General features: G+C 44.2%; 1 protein-coding gene across 4 annotated transcripts in view; it reads right to left on the reverse strand.

The window, feature by feature from the left end:
- LOC119659152 (protein groucho) overlaps positions 1-13,298 on the reverse strand; it is a 305,782-nt gene that overhangs the window by 174,573 nt on the left and 117,911 nt on the right. The gene's annotated exons all lie outside the window — the stretch shown is intronic.

A 13,298-nucleotide genomic window follows, 5' to 3' on the forward strand; every position in this document is an offset into this window, starting at 1 on the left:
TTGAATTAAGGATAATTTGGAGTCGATAATCTCGATTTGTTTATACATAAAAGAAATGGGGTGGGGTGGGGTTATCTAGCGACAGATGTCAAATTAATATAGATAACAAAATTAAGACGTTGTAAGACGTTAACCAAACTGCTCCTTCGACTGACCACCCCCCTTATACTCAATGTAGGACGATGTTACCCACGGCATACGACACATGCAGTTCCCAGCTTTCCGGTAAATTTCGTATCATGGTATGCCAGATAGACAGACAGATATATGCCAGATAGACAGACAGATATACCTGTGCGCAGTGGCCAGATCTCCCATCAGGAAGGTCCCTTCATGCGGATAGGGGAATGCTCGGTGGGGCGGGGGTAAGAACAAGTGCTTGAGCGAATTTGGAGGAGTATGTGCATAGGCATGTTTATGCGTAGGTCAACTGTAACCTTACGATGAAAGATGAACTCCAGTACTGACGGCTTTTGGGAGTGGGCAAGCAGGCTACCAGTAGTCGACATACCTCCACTGCATTTCCTCGGTGATGGACAGCTTCAACACCGTGACAGTTAGTACTAAAATCAGCTCAGACAAGATGTTTAAATGTTTAAACCGAGCACTTCGATTCCTAGAACACCCACAACAAAAATGTAGAAGGATGCGCCCGTAGGGACGCGTAGTGACAATAACCACATCTAAGCGTAAGGAGTTAAGAAAGTCTCCTTGGGATGGAGAGCCGTGTCCGTTTAGGAGAAGCCCAAAATTATGAGATCTCCTCCAATATCCAAGGCAGCAAAAAACCCCAAAATGTGCCCGACCTGAAAGAGTCATTCTTCACTTTCCTTGGTGGCAAAATTGTTGAGTTGCCTGAATTTATTAAAGGCAACCAAACCAAACAACGTGCGCCAAGCAATCAGCGAGAGCCAACAGGGTTCTATGCAACAAGTCACGAGAAGATGCGAAAGAATTACAGGAGAGCTACATAACCACTTTTTGCAACTCTAGGATAAACTCAAGGAATGTTTTTACTCAATTTTTTCAGATTTTTCCTTTAGGTAGTTTCTTAAAATGGATCCGTCAAAGAAATCATAATTTTGGACCCCCGGTATTCTCCGCCTTTCCAACAACTGTCAAAACTAATACCGACTTCAAAAAGTACTAATCTAGACCTTTCATTTGATACCCAATATGACTATATTCGATGAAAAAAAAGAAATTGCACGCCCCTTTGCATATATGAGGACCCACCTCCCCTTCATTGCAATGTAGAAAAATATAGCTCATTGCATGTGTGAACGGTTCCCACCTTGTTGCAAAATTTCGTGTCAATCGCTATAGCCGTTTCTGAGAAAAGTGCGTGTGACAGACAGACAGTTTTGCTTTACAAACAGAACCTCAAAACAAGTCGGGAAACCGGAAGCTGGACGCTTCAGCTACGAAAGGTTTTGTGTATTTCTTAGTACGTAGCACGTAATATATGCATATGAGCACTTTCGGGTGATATTGACATTGATAGTCTACAATTTTCAAAGAAGCAACAACTTCGACGTATTATAAATTTGTTAGTACTAGTGCGATTTCCATCAAACTTGGTATGATCATGCTCTACATTATAGCCTACATCACTGCCGCTAGGATGAACTTAAGGGGGGTTTCCAGCCAATTACAAAAAATTATAGTAATATACTATTATTAACTTTCTTTGAACAGATATCGGTATGAAAGATATTTCGGAGCCAAGGCACCATATAGTGGCAGCCTCCTGATTTTTTTCAGATTTTTCGGTTTGGTAGTTTCTGAGAATGGCCCCCTTAAAGAAATGATCACTTTCAACCCCCCGCACTCCCCACGTTTCGAAGAAATGTCAAAACAAAGATCGGCTTCGAAAAGTACTAATCGAGACCTTTAATTTGATAACCCACATGACTATATTTGATGAAAAAAAATTGTACACCCTCCTTTTGCATATATGAGGACCCCTCCCCTTAAATTCAACGTAAAAGGATGTAACTCACTGTATGTGTGAGCGTTCACAGTTCCCACATTTCTACCAAATTTGGTGTCAATTGCTATAACCGTCTCCGAGAAAAATGCATGTGACGGACAGACAGACAGACAGACAGACGGTAAACCGATTTTAATAAGGTTTTGTTAAAACAAAACCTCAAAAAAACGGTTCGAGAAAAGGAGAACAAACAATCAGGAAACAGAAAGAAGTCTAAAACCTCGATAGGTGACAAAATAGTGCCTAAGACACTAGCACGGCCAAGCGCCAAGATACGTAGTGGTTGGTTGGACAAAGGTTGAGCCAAAAAAGCCTAAAAAAAAGAAGAAAACAATGAGGATCCGTCCCGAGGCGTTCAGCATTTCAAACACGGATAACATATCCTACGCAGATATACTAATAAAAGTGACCCTGATCTCAAAGCCTTGGAGGAAATGTCAGCAAAATCCGGAGGAACCAAAAAAGGTATCTCATGCTGGAGCTGAAAAGGTCCGAAGGGAGCAAAGTTGAATGCTTCCTCAGTCAAACCAAGAATTTAATTGGGGAAATGCTGCCGTACGTGCTTAAAAGCATGAGATCACACACTGCCATAGCAGAGCACTTCTAGCTGCACGATTTGCAGGTGGCATCTATTGTAAGCCTCAGAAAAGTGGATGAAGACACACAGACAGAGACCACCCGGCTACCAGCAAAGGCAGCGCCCAAGCTGCTAGAAGTCAGGAAGGTCCGTATTGGGTGGGTAGACTATCGCCTTAGAGAGCAAATCTCTTTGAAGAGATCCTTCAATTGCCTTGTATACGGACATCTGGCGAGGGCTTTATGCATGCCCGTGTGATTGTTCGGTCTCACCGATGCAGACGATGTGGAGGAAGCGGGTCACATTACCCGGGAACAAGGATCCCAAATGCATGCTGTGCAGTAAAAAGGAGGAGGAGGAAGCGAAGGATGTCCTGAGTCCAAAAAGGCGCCAACTGCAATGGGCAAATAAGGTTGATCCAAAGAACATTCAATCCAAATGTAGGATCGCACAACACCTGCTTTTGCAGACAAACCACGATTCGGAGGTACATATGGCCATAATAAGCGAATCTTATAGGAACCCTAACAATAATGTATGGATAGCCGATCCTACAGGTGAGGCCGCTTTGTGGGCATGCACATGTGGTTTCGTCCGTGGTGGTGGACCTAACTTCAGTGGTAGATCTGACTTTTGTTAGTCCTTCATTAACTCACGATATGTTCTGGAACGCTAGTGAACGTTACTTCCACTGTAATCACCAGGCACCCGTCTTTAACTTGAAAAACAAGTCAAGCTGTTGAGGGCCTGCTCGTCCAAAAATGTGGAGAACGTCAGATCGATCTGCGACAGCAATTGAACACCTTTCATAGATGTTCAGTTGGAGCAGGGTCCTATTCTAGACAGAACCTAGGAAAAAGCCTTCCACATCACGGAGTGCATCGCGGCGGCATACGACTTATCGATGTCGAGACGTTGTAATGTCCCCAGTAGAAGGCCCAACTGCTGGTAGTCTCTTTTGGACACATTGGTTTAAATACTGAAGCAAATAATCTATAACAGATTGTTCGCCGCTGTAGATAGTCTGGAAGGCTTACCAGACTGAAAATTCGGTTTCCATACGGCCAGTTCGTCGAGGCCGTTAAACTCACTGGCTTAGCTCAAAGTGCGATGCATGGAAAGGGTAGCATTAGACGGAATTGCGCAGTGATTACCCTTGAATTGAAAAATATATTCAACTCAGCCAATTGGAACCTTATAAGGAGGTCTTTGGCGGCTATTTGTGTACCCAGTTACGACAACTATTAAACAGAATGGTAGATACTAGGTTGAATTTCAAGCACTATTTACAACATGTTTGCAATAAGGCGCCCAATGTTGGTGTGGCCCTGGAAAGGATGATGCCAAATATTGGGGTCTCCCCTTGCATCCGTAAGCTATATACAGCTAGAGTGGTGAGCTCAATACTACTCTACTCAGCGTCAGTTTGGACAACTGCAATGCATACCATACACACCACGCAATGCTCAAAAGATAATTGCGGTTTGTAGGAGGACCGCCTTAAGAGTGTGCTGTGATTTGACAGCCATCTCAAGTGACGCCGTTTACCCGGTAGACGGCGACCAACATTTTGGCCGAAAAGATGACGCGCATCTATGATGAATCCGATTTTTCCTCTGATCGGCGGGTGAAAAACATCAAAAGGGAGGAATCGTTAAGCAGGTGGTAACAATTTTGGGAACGGATGAAAAAGGGTCGACAGACCCACAGCTTGATTCCCAGCATCAAGGTGTAAACGCAAAGTGAAATAAACTAGGCTCTCACGCAGTTTCTCAGGTTTAAAGTGGACAGCTCACCGAACTGTCCCAGCTGCGACAGTATTCCGGAGGACCCGGAGCATATCTTCTTCCATTGTCCAAGATTGGGAGGAACAGTAATATCGGAAACTGTAATTGGGAGTATTCTTGCGTACCAGGAGAACTGGAATGCAGTTAGGGACTTACTCAGTGCAGGTTGATAGGTAGATGAGGCGAGAATGGCGCGATTGCGAGTGCAATCGACGAATGAACGGAGAGGCTAGAGGGATGTCAACCCCGCGACATAATACTTTGCGTATTATGCGAAGAGTTGGTGGGAGAGAAGCTACAGCTTCTGAGCACTCAGGCCGTCTTGGCCCATTGTACATGCCACTCCTGTCTAACGGAATATTCCGGATTCGTTAAGAATCGTAGGATTTCCGTTAGTCGATATGACGCTACCCGTCGCAATTGGAGAACATCGGCACCGCAGATCTGATGCCTGATGCGTCCATAGGCGGGGCATTCACATAGGAAATGCTCCGTGGATTCCGCTTCCTCATTACAGGAGGAACAGGTATCATCTTGAGTAATACCTATTCTGAACATATGCTCAGCTAGTGAATTATGTCTAATGCATCAACTGTCTATCAAATCAACGGCACGTTGTATATTCCTACACACCGTTCCAAGATCCCGATCAACAGCAAGCGCAGCCACGTTGTCAGCATAAGCTTGAGTGTATATTGGCAAATTTTGCAGTTCGCATAGTAGTGAGTCGATCAGCATACTCCACAGAAGTGGCGAAAGCACACCTTCTTGGGGGCAGCCCTTCGTTGCTTCTGCATTGCTTCCCATCGCGTACTCACTAAAATTTGCATCCTCTATCTTTGTAACCAAAGAATGAAGAGCAGACACACTTAGTTTTCACAAGTGGGTGCGACCTAAGTGCGTTTCCACGAATGTGACGCTTCATCAGTCTCTCCAAACCCTTCAGCAAGAATGAAGTCAAGCTGATCTGTCTAAGTTCTTTGGATCAGAATAGTCCTCTTTCCCAGGTTTCGGTATGAAGACTACCTTAACCTTTTTGTCAAGAGAAAGGCACGTAAGACATCCTCGAAAAATATTTCTTAGAGGTCGCTCTAAGTACCCCATACCCTCCTTTAACATTGCCAGATAGATGCCATCCATGCCAGGTACTTTGAAATGTTCAAATGACAGCTCCTATCTTTTCATGGGTAACAACCGCTTTCGCAGTGTTCCAGTTCCCCTTGCAGCACTTGCGTGTTGAAGGTGTTGCAAGAACCGTCAACTCTCCTCCTGCCACTTCTCTCACCCGTTCTCCCGAGTGATGTACTTCCAGGAGGGCCTGTACTGAATCCAGTCTGGAGCTCGTGAAAGTACCGTCGGGTTTTCTAAGAGAGTCCAACTTGGCCGACTCATCCCTTTTGAGGACTCTGCAAAGCCTTGTAAGTCTCTCTTTCGCTTTACAGTTCCTCACAATACGCTCTAAAGGAGTCTCGTTTCGAACACCTAACAAACCCTTTTATATTCACACTGTGAGATTCTGACATTTAACCAGTCTTCGTTCTTATTACTTTTGCAAGCACGGTTCAGAAGCCGCCTGATTGATTTCCTGAGCTTTTGCAGTTCCCGGTTCCACCAAGGAACCATTTTACTGCTTTGGCCTCGGGAAATATGACAAGCTTCTTCGTAGCACTCTAAAAGTGTGCAGTTCAGGGTTTTCAATTAATCTTCCAGCGCCAAAGAAGTCCTTAGTCGCCTAGGGAACTGTACTTTATTGCCAAGAAGTTCATTGAACATTGGCCTATCCATTTTCCCAGGCTTCCGTCTTTGTATTGCAGACTGTTCGCCTGCAATAGTCAGATTGAATTCTAGGTATCGGTGATCTGACAATGAGACCTCGTCTAGCACTCGTCAGTGTGTAATCAACTCTAACAACTTTGAAGTGCAGATTGTTAGGTCAATTACTTCACTTGTTCGCGGTCATCAGACCAGCTAAAGTGATAAAATCAAACAGTTTCTCCCCTCTAGGATTGCATTTGCTACTGCCCCAACAAATATGCTGAGCGTTCGCATCACAGCCTATTAAAAGTTTGAGGCCACTTGATTCTGCATACACCACCAGATCCCTTAGTTCTTTCCGGCGGAGGGAGAGGAAGCAGAGGCAACTATAATGTTCAGATTCTGTTAAAACGAACCCATGGCTCTTGAGCCAGAAATATATAAGGACAGTCCTGCAACTTTGGCAGCTTTACCGCCAGTAGATAGGAAGAAGCTTTGGCATGCTGCAGGTTGATTTGACTAACTCCTATGTTTGGAGCCATAAGTGCAGTCTAATATGAAAACCGCCGCTAAATGAAAAGTCTGCTGCATTCAGTGTTGATCTCACCGGGGTTACCAGTTTATCCTCACCTTCCATCAAAAGTTCCACATTCGTGCGTCCGATTTCTCTGGATATCGCCACACTTGGTGGTGTAGCAACGTCCATGTCCTCATTCCCGAGAAACTTCGCTTTCTTTCGCAGTGCTTTCCGTTGTCGTCGGCTAGAAGCCCTCCCAGGTTCACGGAGTCCGCGCTGCATGGATCTATTTTCACATACCGGCGTTAGACCGGTTGCATCCACATTACCAGCTTCCCTTTCTTCCATTTTTCGGGTACAGGCGGAGGAGAAGGTTCTGACAGGTAAGGCCGGGGTTAGACCGGTTGCATCCACATTACCAGCTTCCCTTTCTTCCGTTTTTTCGGGTACAGGCGGAAGAGAAGGTTCTGACAGGTAAGCCTGTAGTCTCTTCTCCGTTGCGGCTGAAGTTTCCTTCTTCCGAGCCCAATTCCCAGTATTTGAGAAGAGTTAGGTAACAGTGTCATCGACCAACCGGCCGTAGTCAGATTTTCAGCTCCTCTCATTAAGGGAGTTGCTGTACTATCCTTTATGGCTGACCGCGCCGTAGAACCGGGTGTAGGTTTTCCACTGAAGTGGAGAGCTTGTTTTCCACAGATTTCTCTGTGGGGGAACATGAATTAGGTGAGGCCTTCAAAATCCGTGCCTCGACCACGACCTAATTTCTCAGAGTCGCCGGTGGGTTCGAAGTGACTTCTTACCACTTGGAGAGTTACAATCCTTTGTTTCCATCTTCATGTGTTTTTGGACACTCTTAGTGTAGTAGTAAACTACCGCAAGCTTCTCCACCACGACAAGGTGGTGTCCGAGGGGAGCCATTGACAATGACTTCACTCGTAAGTTCATCGGGTATAATTGGAGGAAAAAAGAGGTTTGCTCATCCCAAGAGAGTCAGCGTACTTTTGACTTGACCTACAACTCTGGCATCAAAAATCTTTCTTTCTGTAAAGGCCTAAAAATTTCAGCCCCGCGACTAAAAACTCAAATAACACTGCAACCCTAAAACATGACCCTCTATTACTACAGGCTAAGCAATTTTGAATTCCGAACTGAGACAAGAGATAGGGTGCCAGAGAGCATAGAAAATGTGTACACAATCCTCACGAGAGTAAATACACATAAAAACAAGGAGCAGAAACCAAGCGAGCAACCGGATCGACCATCCAACTCCTGCAACCAGCCACCCATTTCCTGCTTGTCGCACAGTATATAGCACCTCACTTTAACATCCGACACAGCCTGTCAACTCCTAACAGTCCAATCACCCACTCATTCCCCACCCCCTCTCGGCCCTTCCAAACTACCCAGCCACGTCTGATTCGGATTTGACTTCGTCCTTGCAGCTAACCACTACACCACCAGCCACTAGGCAATCCAAAACCATCTCTCATCACTATCGTCCGCCGCCGACCCCTATTTCCCTGCGAATTGCACTCATCCTAGAATTCGGTCGTTGTGATGACGGTATCCTTTTTCTTTCGCCCTTATCAAAGTTCATTGTGTAAAGGCGTACACGTGACATAAGGGTAGAATAATTGTGTTGCCACATTGTGAGAGAGGATATGCGATACAGTTTCAAGAGGGTGGCGGAACAGGAATACAGAGAAGGGATGCAGGATGAGGCCGGGACCGGATCCCTTTGGCTTCGGGGCCATGTTTGAGTATCGTGCCAGTTTCCAAATTTGAATATTGAGAGATGTGTATTATCATTATTAGGGATGATTGTTTGTGGTGCGAAGCGAGGAACGCGAGAATTTGTATTCCTTCTTTCACTCTGAATACGGAAATGTTGAATTTGATTGTTGTTCGGGAACGAGCTTGAGTCGGAGTCTATGATGGTGAACGGTTGAGGGGGTGTCGGTGGAATGGGGGTAATGTTGTGCCGTCGTACATTTTTGACTAGTTGAATGAGCATGTTTGGAATTCAAGATAAGGATAGGGAAATTCGATTATGCATGTTTTCCGTGCAGATTATTAGAATGTGTTTTTGGATGGGGTGCTCGGGTGGTTGATCGGAATGGAATTTGGAAATGAATTTGTTGTTTTTACAGGTACAGTGTATGGGGATGCGTATTTTGATGATGTATTCGTTAACGATTAGTATTTCGGGAATTTGCTCTTCCTTGAATGGAAGGCTCTGCAGCGCCCGGGGTAACAAACAAGGTGATAGGGGGTGGAAATAATATGAGGTATCAATGCAAAACCAAATGAATTCAGATGGATGCACAGGAAAACTAATTAGAATTCATAAACCTAATCCGAACTGTTCTTTTGTACGAACCTGAACCAAAGGGAACTGGAAGGATTCGGAGGTAAAATGCAGAAATACAAAAAAAACTACGCCAAAATCGATAGCGTAACAAGGTATAATAAATTGGAAACCGGAGCTGGGTGCTTCAATATTTGGGCTCCATTTGTGCATAGTCGTGGTACATAACCAATTAAGTAGTAGCGTTTCCTGTTCATTCTTTAGTGGAGTATAGGACACCCCATAGTGTATATGCAGTGGAATACTGAAAATTTATCACTTAGGGTGGTGTAATTTTACGTATGCCTGGCAATTTAAACATCTTGAAACTTTATTAATAAAAGTAGGATTACCACCAAACTTTCTAATTGTATGTCCTATATCACGGCCTATGTTACCAGAATATTATGATTCTAAGATGAACTTAAGGGGGGTTTGCAGTAAATTAACAATTTTTCGCACCTGATCCATCAGATTGGTTATGGGCACAGTGGCTTTTAATTAAGGTAGACCAAACAATAATAAGAGCAGTGATAAATTCGATAAAAAGAGTACCAAAAGTGAAAATCTTTCTAAGGTGGACTTGTGAAGGCGCGGCAAAGTATGAATAACATGACGGACGAAGTGTCACGCAGCAGAGTTTCCAGACTAGCGAAATTACGACTTCTGACAGAGGAGGATGAAGTCCATCCTGATGAAACATGGCGGACAGCGACATCCCGTACCCGAATGGAAGCAACGCTTCGAAGCGAGAAATCACAAAATGAAAGACCGGCGATGAAAAAAGTAAGGCCGATATCATTTCGCCAATTGGAAACGTCGAGTTGAAGACAGCCACAAAGTGTAGCATGTCAAAAGAAATTTGGAAAACACTACAATCAATTTTTGCGTCAAAAGGACCCGTAGGTGCTGAAAATTACGTTGTTCAAGATAGAGGAAGATGACGACTTTAGGGAACGAGTGGACTGTTTCAGGAACACCATCCCACAGCCAGAAGGTATGAATGGGGAGGTTACTTAACGACATGAAAGAGCTGTCATCGACCTTCAACAATTTTCGATGTGCCATTCGATCAAACGTCCAATTGTCACTCGTTGAGGTGCTTACCAGTAAGATATTCGACGACAACAGCAACAGCAGATAACGCAATTCATGCCGGCAATCGGTATGGCAGGAACACACAGCAGAGAAAACCGAAGCGTAATAGAACAGACCCTGTTATGTTTGTGGCAAAATTGGGGATTTAACGGCTAATGTTCGAAGAAGAAATGAAACTTCGCTAAAAAGGCTGAATAGCATCAGGAAGAGATCAACAGTGTAATTTTGAGGAAGAAGTGGCGGCACCATGCAGAGGTGCGCCAACGCGGAGTTCCTGACCGGTGTCCAGGATATACGGAGACCGTAACCATGGCGAATGAGGCAAAGACATCAGCGAGAGCAAAGGGGCTTGCACGCATAAAGTCAGTAACCAAAAACGGTAATGCCAATTTAAGCCTAAGCAATAACTTGCTTATGAAGCATCCACAAATGATCTTCACAATCACCTGAAGAACGTTACCATAAATGCGGCCACAAACATACTTGGCCCCAGTCGCAAAATGTGTCGGAACGGCTGCTTTGACGATGAATGTAAACTAGCAACGGAGTGGAAGAATGCTGCATTCTCAAAGAACGCGGGCACGTACAGAGACTTATCACGAACTCCGGCGAGAGGAGAAGCGATTTCACACACGGAAAAAGGAAGCCTGGGAGAACCAACAAATCTGTGAACTAGAAAAGTACAGGGAGCAACCGCACCAGGCCCGAAGGCGGAAGTTTTATCAACAAGTCAGCAGGATGAAGTCTTACATACCTCGATGTTCATCCTGCCGAGACAAAGAGGGAAATCTCGGCTTAAAAATCGTAAGTCGCTAGCAGCCGATGGAATTACAGCCGAATTGGTTAAATATGGAGGCGACCAATTACACCACGTGGTTCATCAACTTGTGCTCAAGGTATGGAACAGCGAATCAATGCCTGACGATTGGCAAAGAGGCATTATCTATCTCATACATAAACAAGTCGAGAAACCGGAAGCTTGACGCTTCAGGTATAAAAGGTTTTGTGTTTCCCTATGTGAGGAGCATAACGTAGTTCTCCATTGACTTTTAGCATTGACCTGAGATGTTGAAATCGTTCAGTTCTGGGCAGGTTACTCCCATTGCCAGAACTGAGCAATTTAAATATTTCGAAGGGCAGGTTACCGACATTGCCAAAACTCAGCGATTTAAATATCTCGAGGGGCAGGTTACTGCCATTGCCAGAACTCAGCGATTTAAATATCTCGAGTCTATGCTATCTGCCAATGGAGAACTGCGTAATGAAATTATTTCACACATTAACGCCACCTGGATGAAGTGACATTCCCCAACTGGTGTTCTTTGTGATCGACGTATCAGTGCACATCCCAAATCTAAAATTTACTGCAATGTCGTCCGTCTGCCGCTCTTTATAGTTCTGAGTGTTGGCCGACTATAAAGGACAATGAACGGCGTCTTGCGGTAATGGGGACGAAGATGTTGCATTGAACTGGTGGCGTGACACGTTTTGATTACGTCTGAAATGAGAATATCCGCGGTCGATATGGGTTTGCAACGATCGTGAAAAAACTGCAAGAGAGGCGTTTTCGATGGTGTGGTCACGTAATTCACGCTAACGAGAATTCAGCAACCAGTATTGATCAGAACATCGAAGTCAATGGTAAGCAACCAAAAGGCCGGCCAAAACAATGGTCGCATGATACACTGGATGGGGATTTGAAGGTCTCGCGATTACATCCTGATCAGGCATTTGATAAAATAAAATGACGAAACCGATCACGACGAGCCGACCCCGCTTGTGAACTGAAGGCTAAAGAAAAAGAAGAAGATGTGAGGAGCGGTGAGCCTGACAGTTCCGTGTCACATAGTTAAAAATTCTATCGGCATCTATTTTTTAGAAAGTAATTTAAATAAATCATTTGATGGAAAGCCCTGTATTGAAATAGTCAACCTCATACGCTTCACACTCTGAGTTTAATATTATTAGCAAATGCCAACAATTTAACCAACATCAAATATAAACAAGTCGGGAAACCGGAAGCTTGACGCTTCAGGTATAAAAGGTTTTGTGTTTCCCTATGTGAGGAGCATAACGTAGTTCTCCATTGGCTTTTAGCATTGACCCGAGATATTGAAATCGTTCTGTTCTGGGCAGGTTACTGCCATTGCCAGAACTGAGCAATTTAAATATTTCGAAGGGCAGGTTACCGACATTGCCAAAACTCAGCGATTTAAATATCTCGAGGGGCAGGTTACTGCCATTGCCAGAACTCAGCGATTTAAATATCTCGAGTCTATGCTATCTGCCAATGGAGAACTGCGTAATGAAATTATTTCACACATTAACGCAACCTGGATGAAGTGGCATTCCCCAACTGGTGTTCTTTGTGATCGACGTATCAGCGCACGTCCCAAATCTAAAATTTACTCCAATGTCGTCCGTCTGCCGCTCTCTATAGTTCTGAGTACTGGCCGACTATAAAGGTCAATGAACGGCATCTTGCGGTAATGGGGACGAAGATGTTGCATTGCACCGGTGGCGTGACACGTTTTGATTACGTCTGAAATGAGAATATCCGCGATCGAACGGGTTTGCACCTATCGTGGAAAAACTGCAAGAGAGACGTTTTCGATGGTGTGGTCACGTAATTCACACTAACGAGAATTCAACAACCAGTATTGGTCAGAACATCGAAAGCACTGGTAAGCAACCAAAAAGCCAGCCAAAACAATGGTGGGTTGATATGCTGGATGTGGATTTAAAGGTCTCAAGATTACATCCTGATCAGGCATTTGATAATACAATTTAACCAACATCAAATATAAAAAAGGGCTAGGGAGAACTAGATGCTTCTTGAATGGAATTTTAACATTTCACTCGAATTCCAATTATTCTCGTTAATTATGACGTCAGCATCTTATTTGTATGGCTTGAGAAGCAGTAAACTCGCGCGAAATTGCTAAGTTTGAACTGCTATAACTTTGGCGTTAATTGCCTGATTTCCATGAAATTTAGCACATATATACGAAATATTGTCCCCTATGCTGGTACAAAATTTGGAAGTCCTAGGATGAATTTAAGGGAGGTTTTTCAGTAAATTTCTAAAAAGTAGTAATATACTATTAGTAAGTTTATTTGACCAGATATCGTAATGGGACATATTTTGAGGCCTAGATTTCATCTAGGCGCACCACCCTGATTTTTTCGGATTTTTGGGTTGGGTAGTTTCCGAAAATGAGTCC

Source organism: Hermetia illucens, chromosome 6 (genome assembly GCF_905115235.1).
Source record: "Hermetia illucens chromosome 6, iHerIll2.2.curated.20191125, whole genome shotgun sequence".
In the NCBI taxonomy this organism is placed as follows: Eukaryota; Metazoa; Arthropoda; class Insecta; order Diptera; family Stratiomyidae; genus Hermetia; species Hermetia illucens.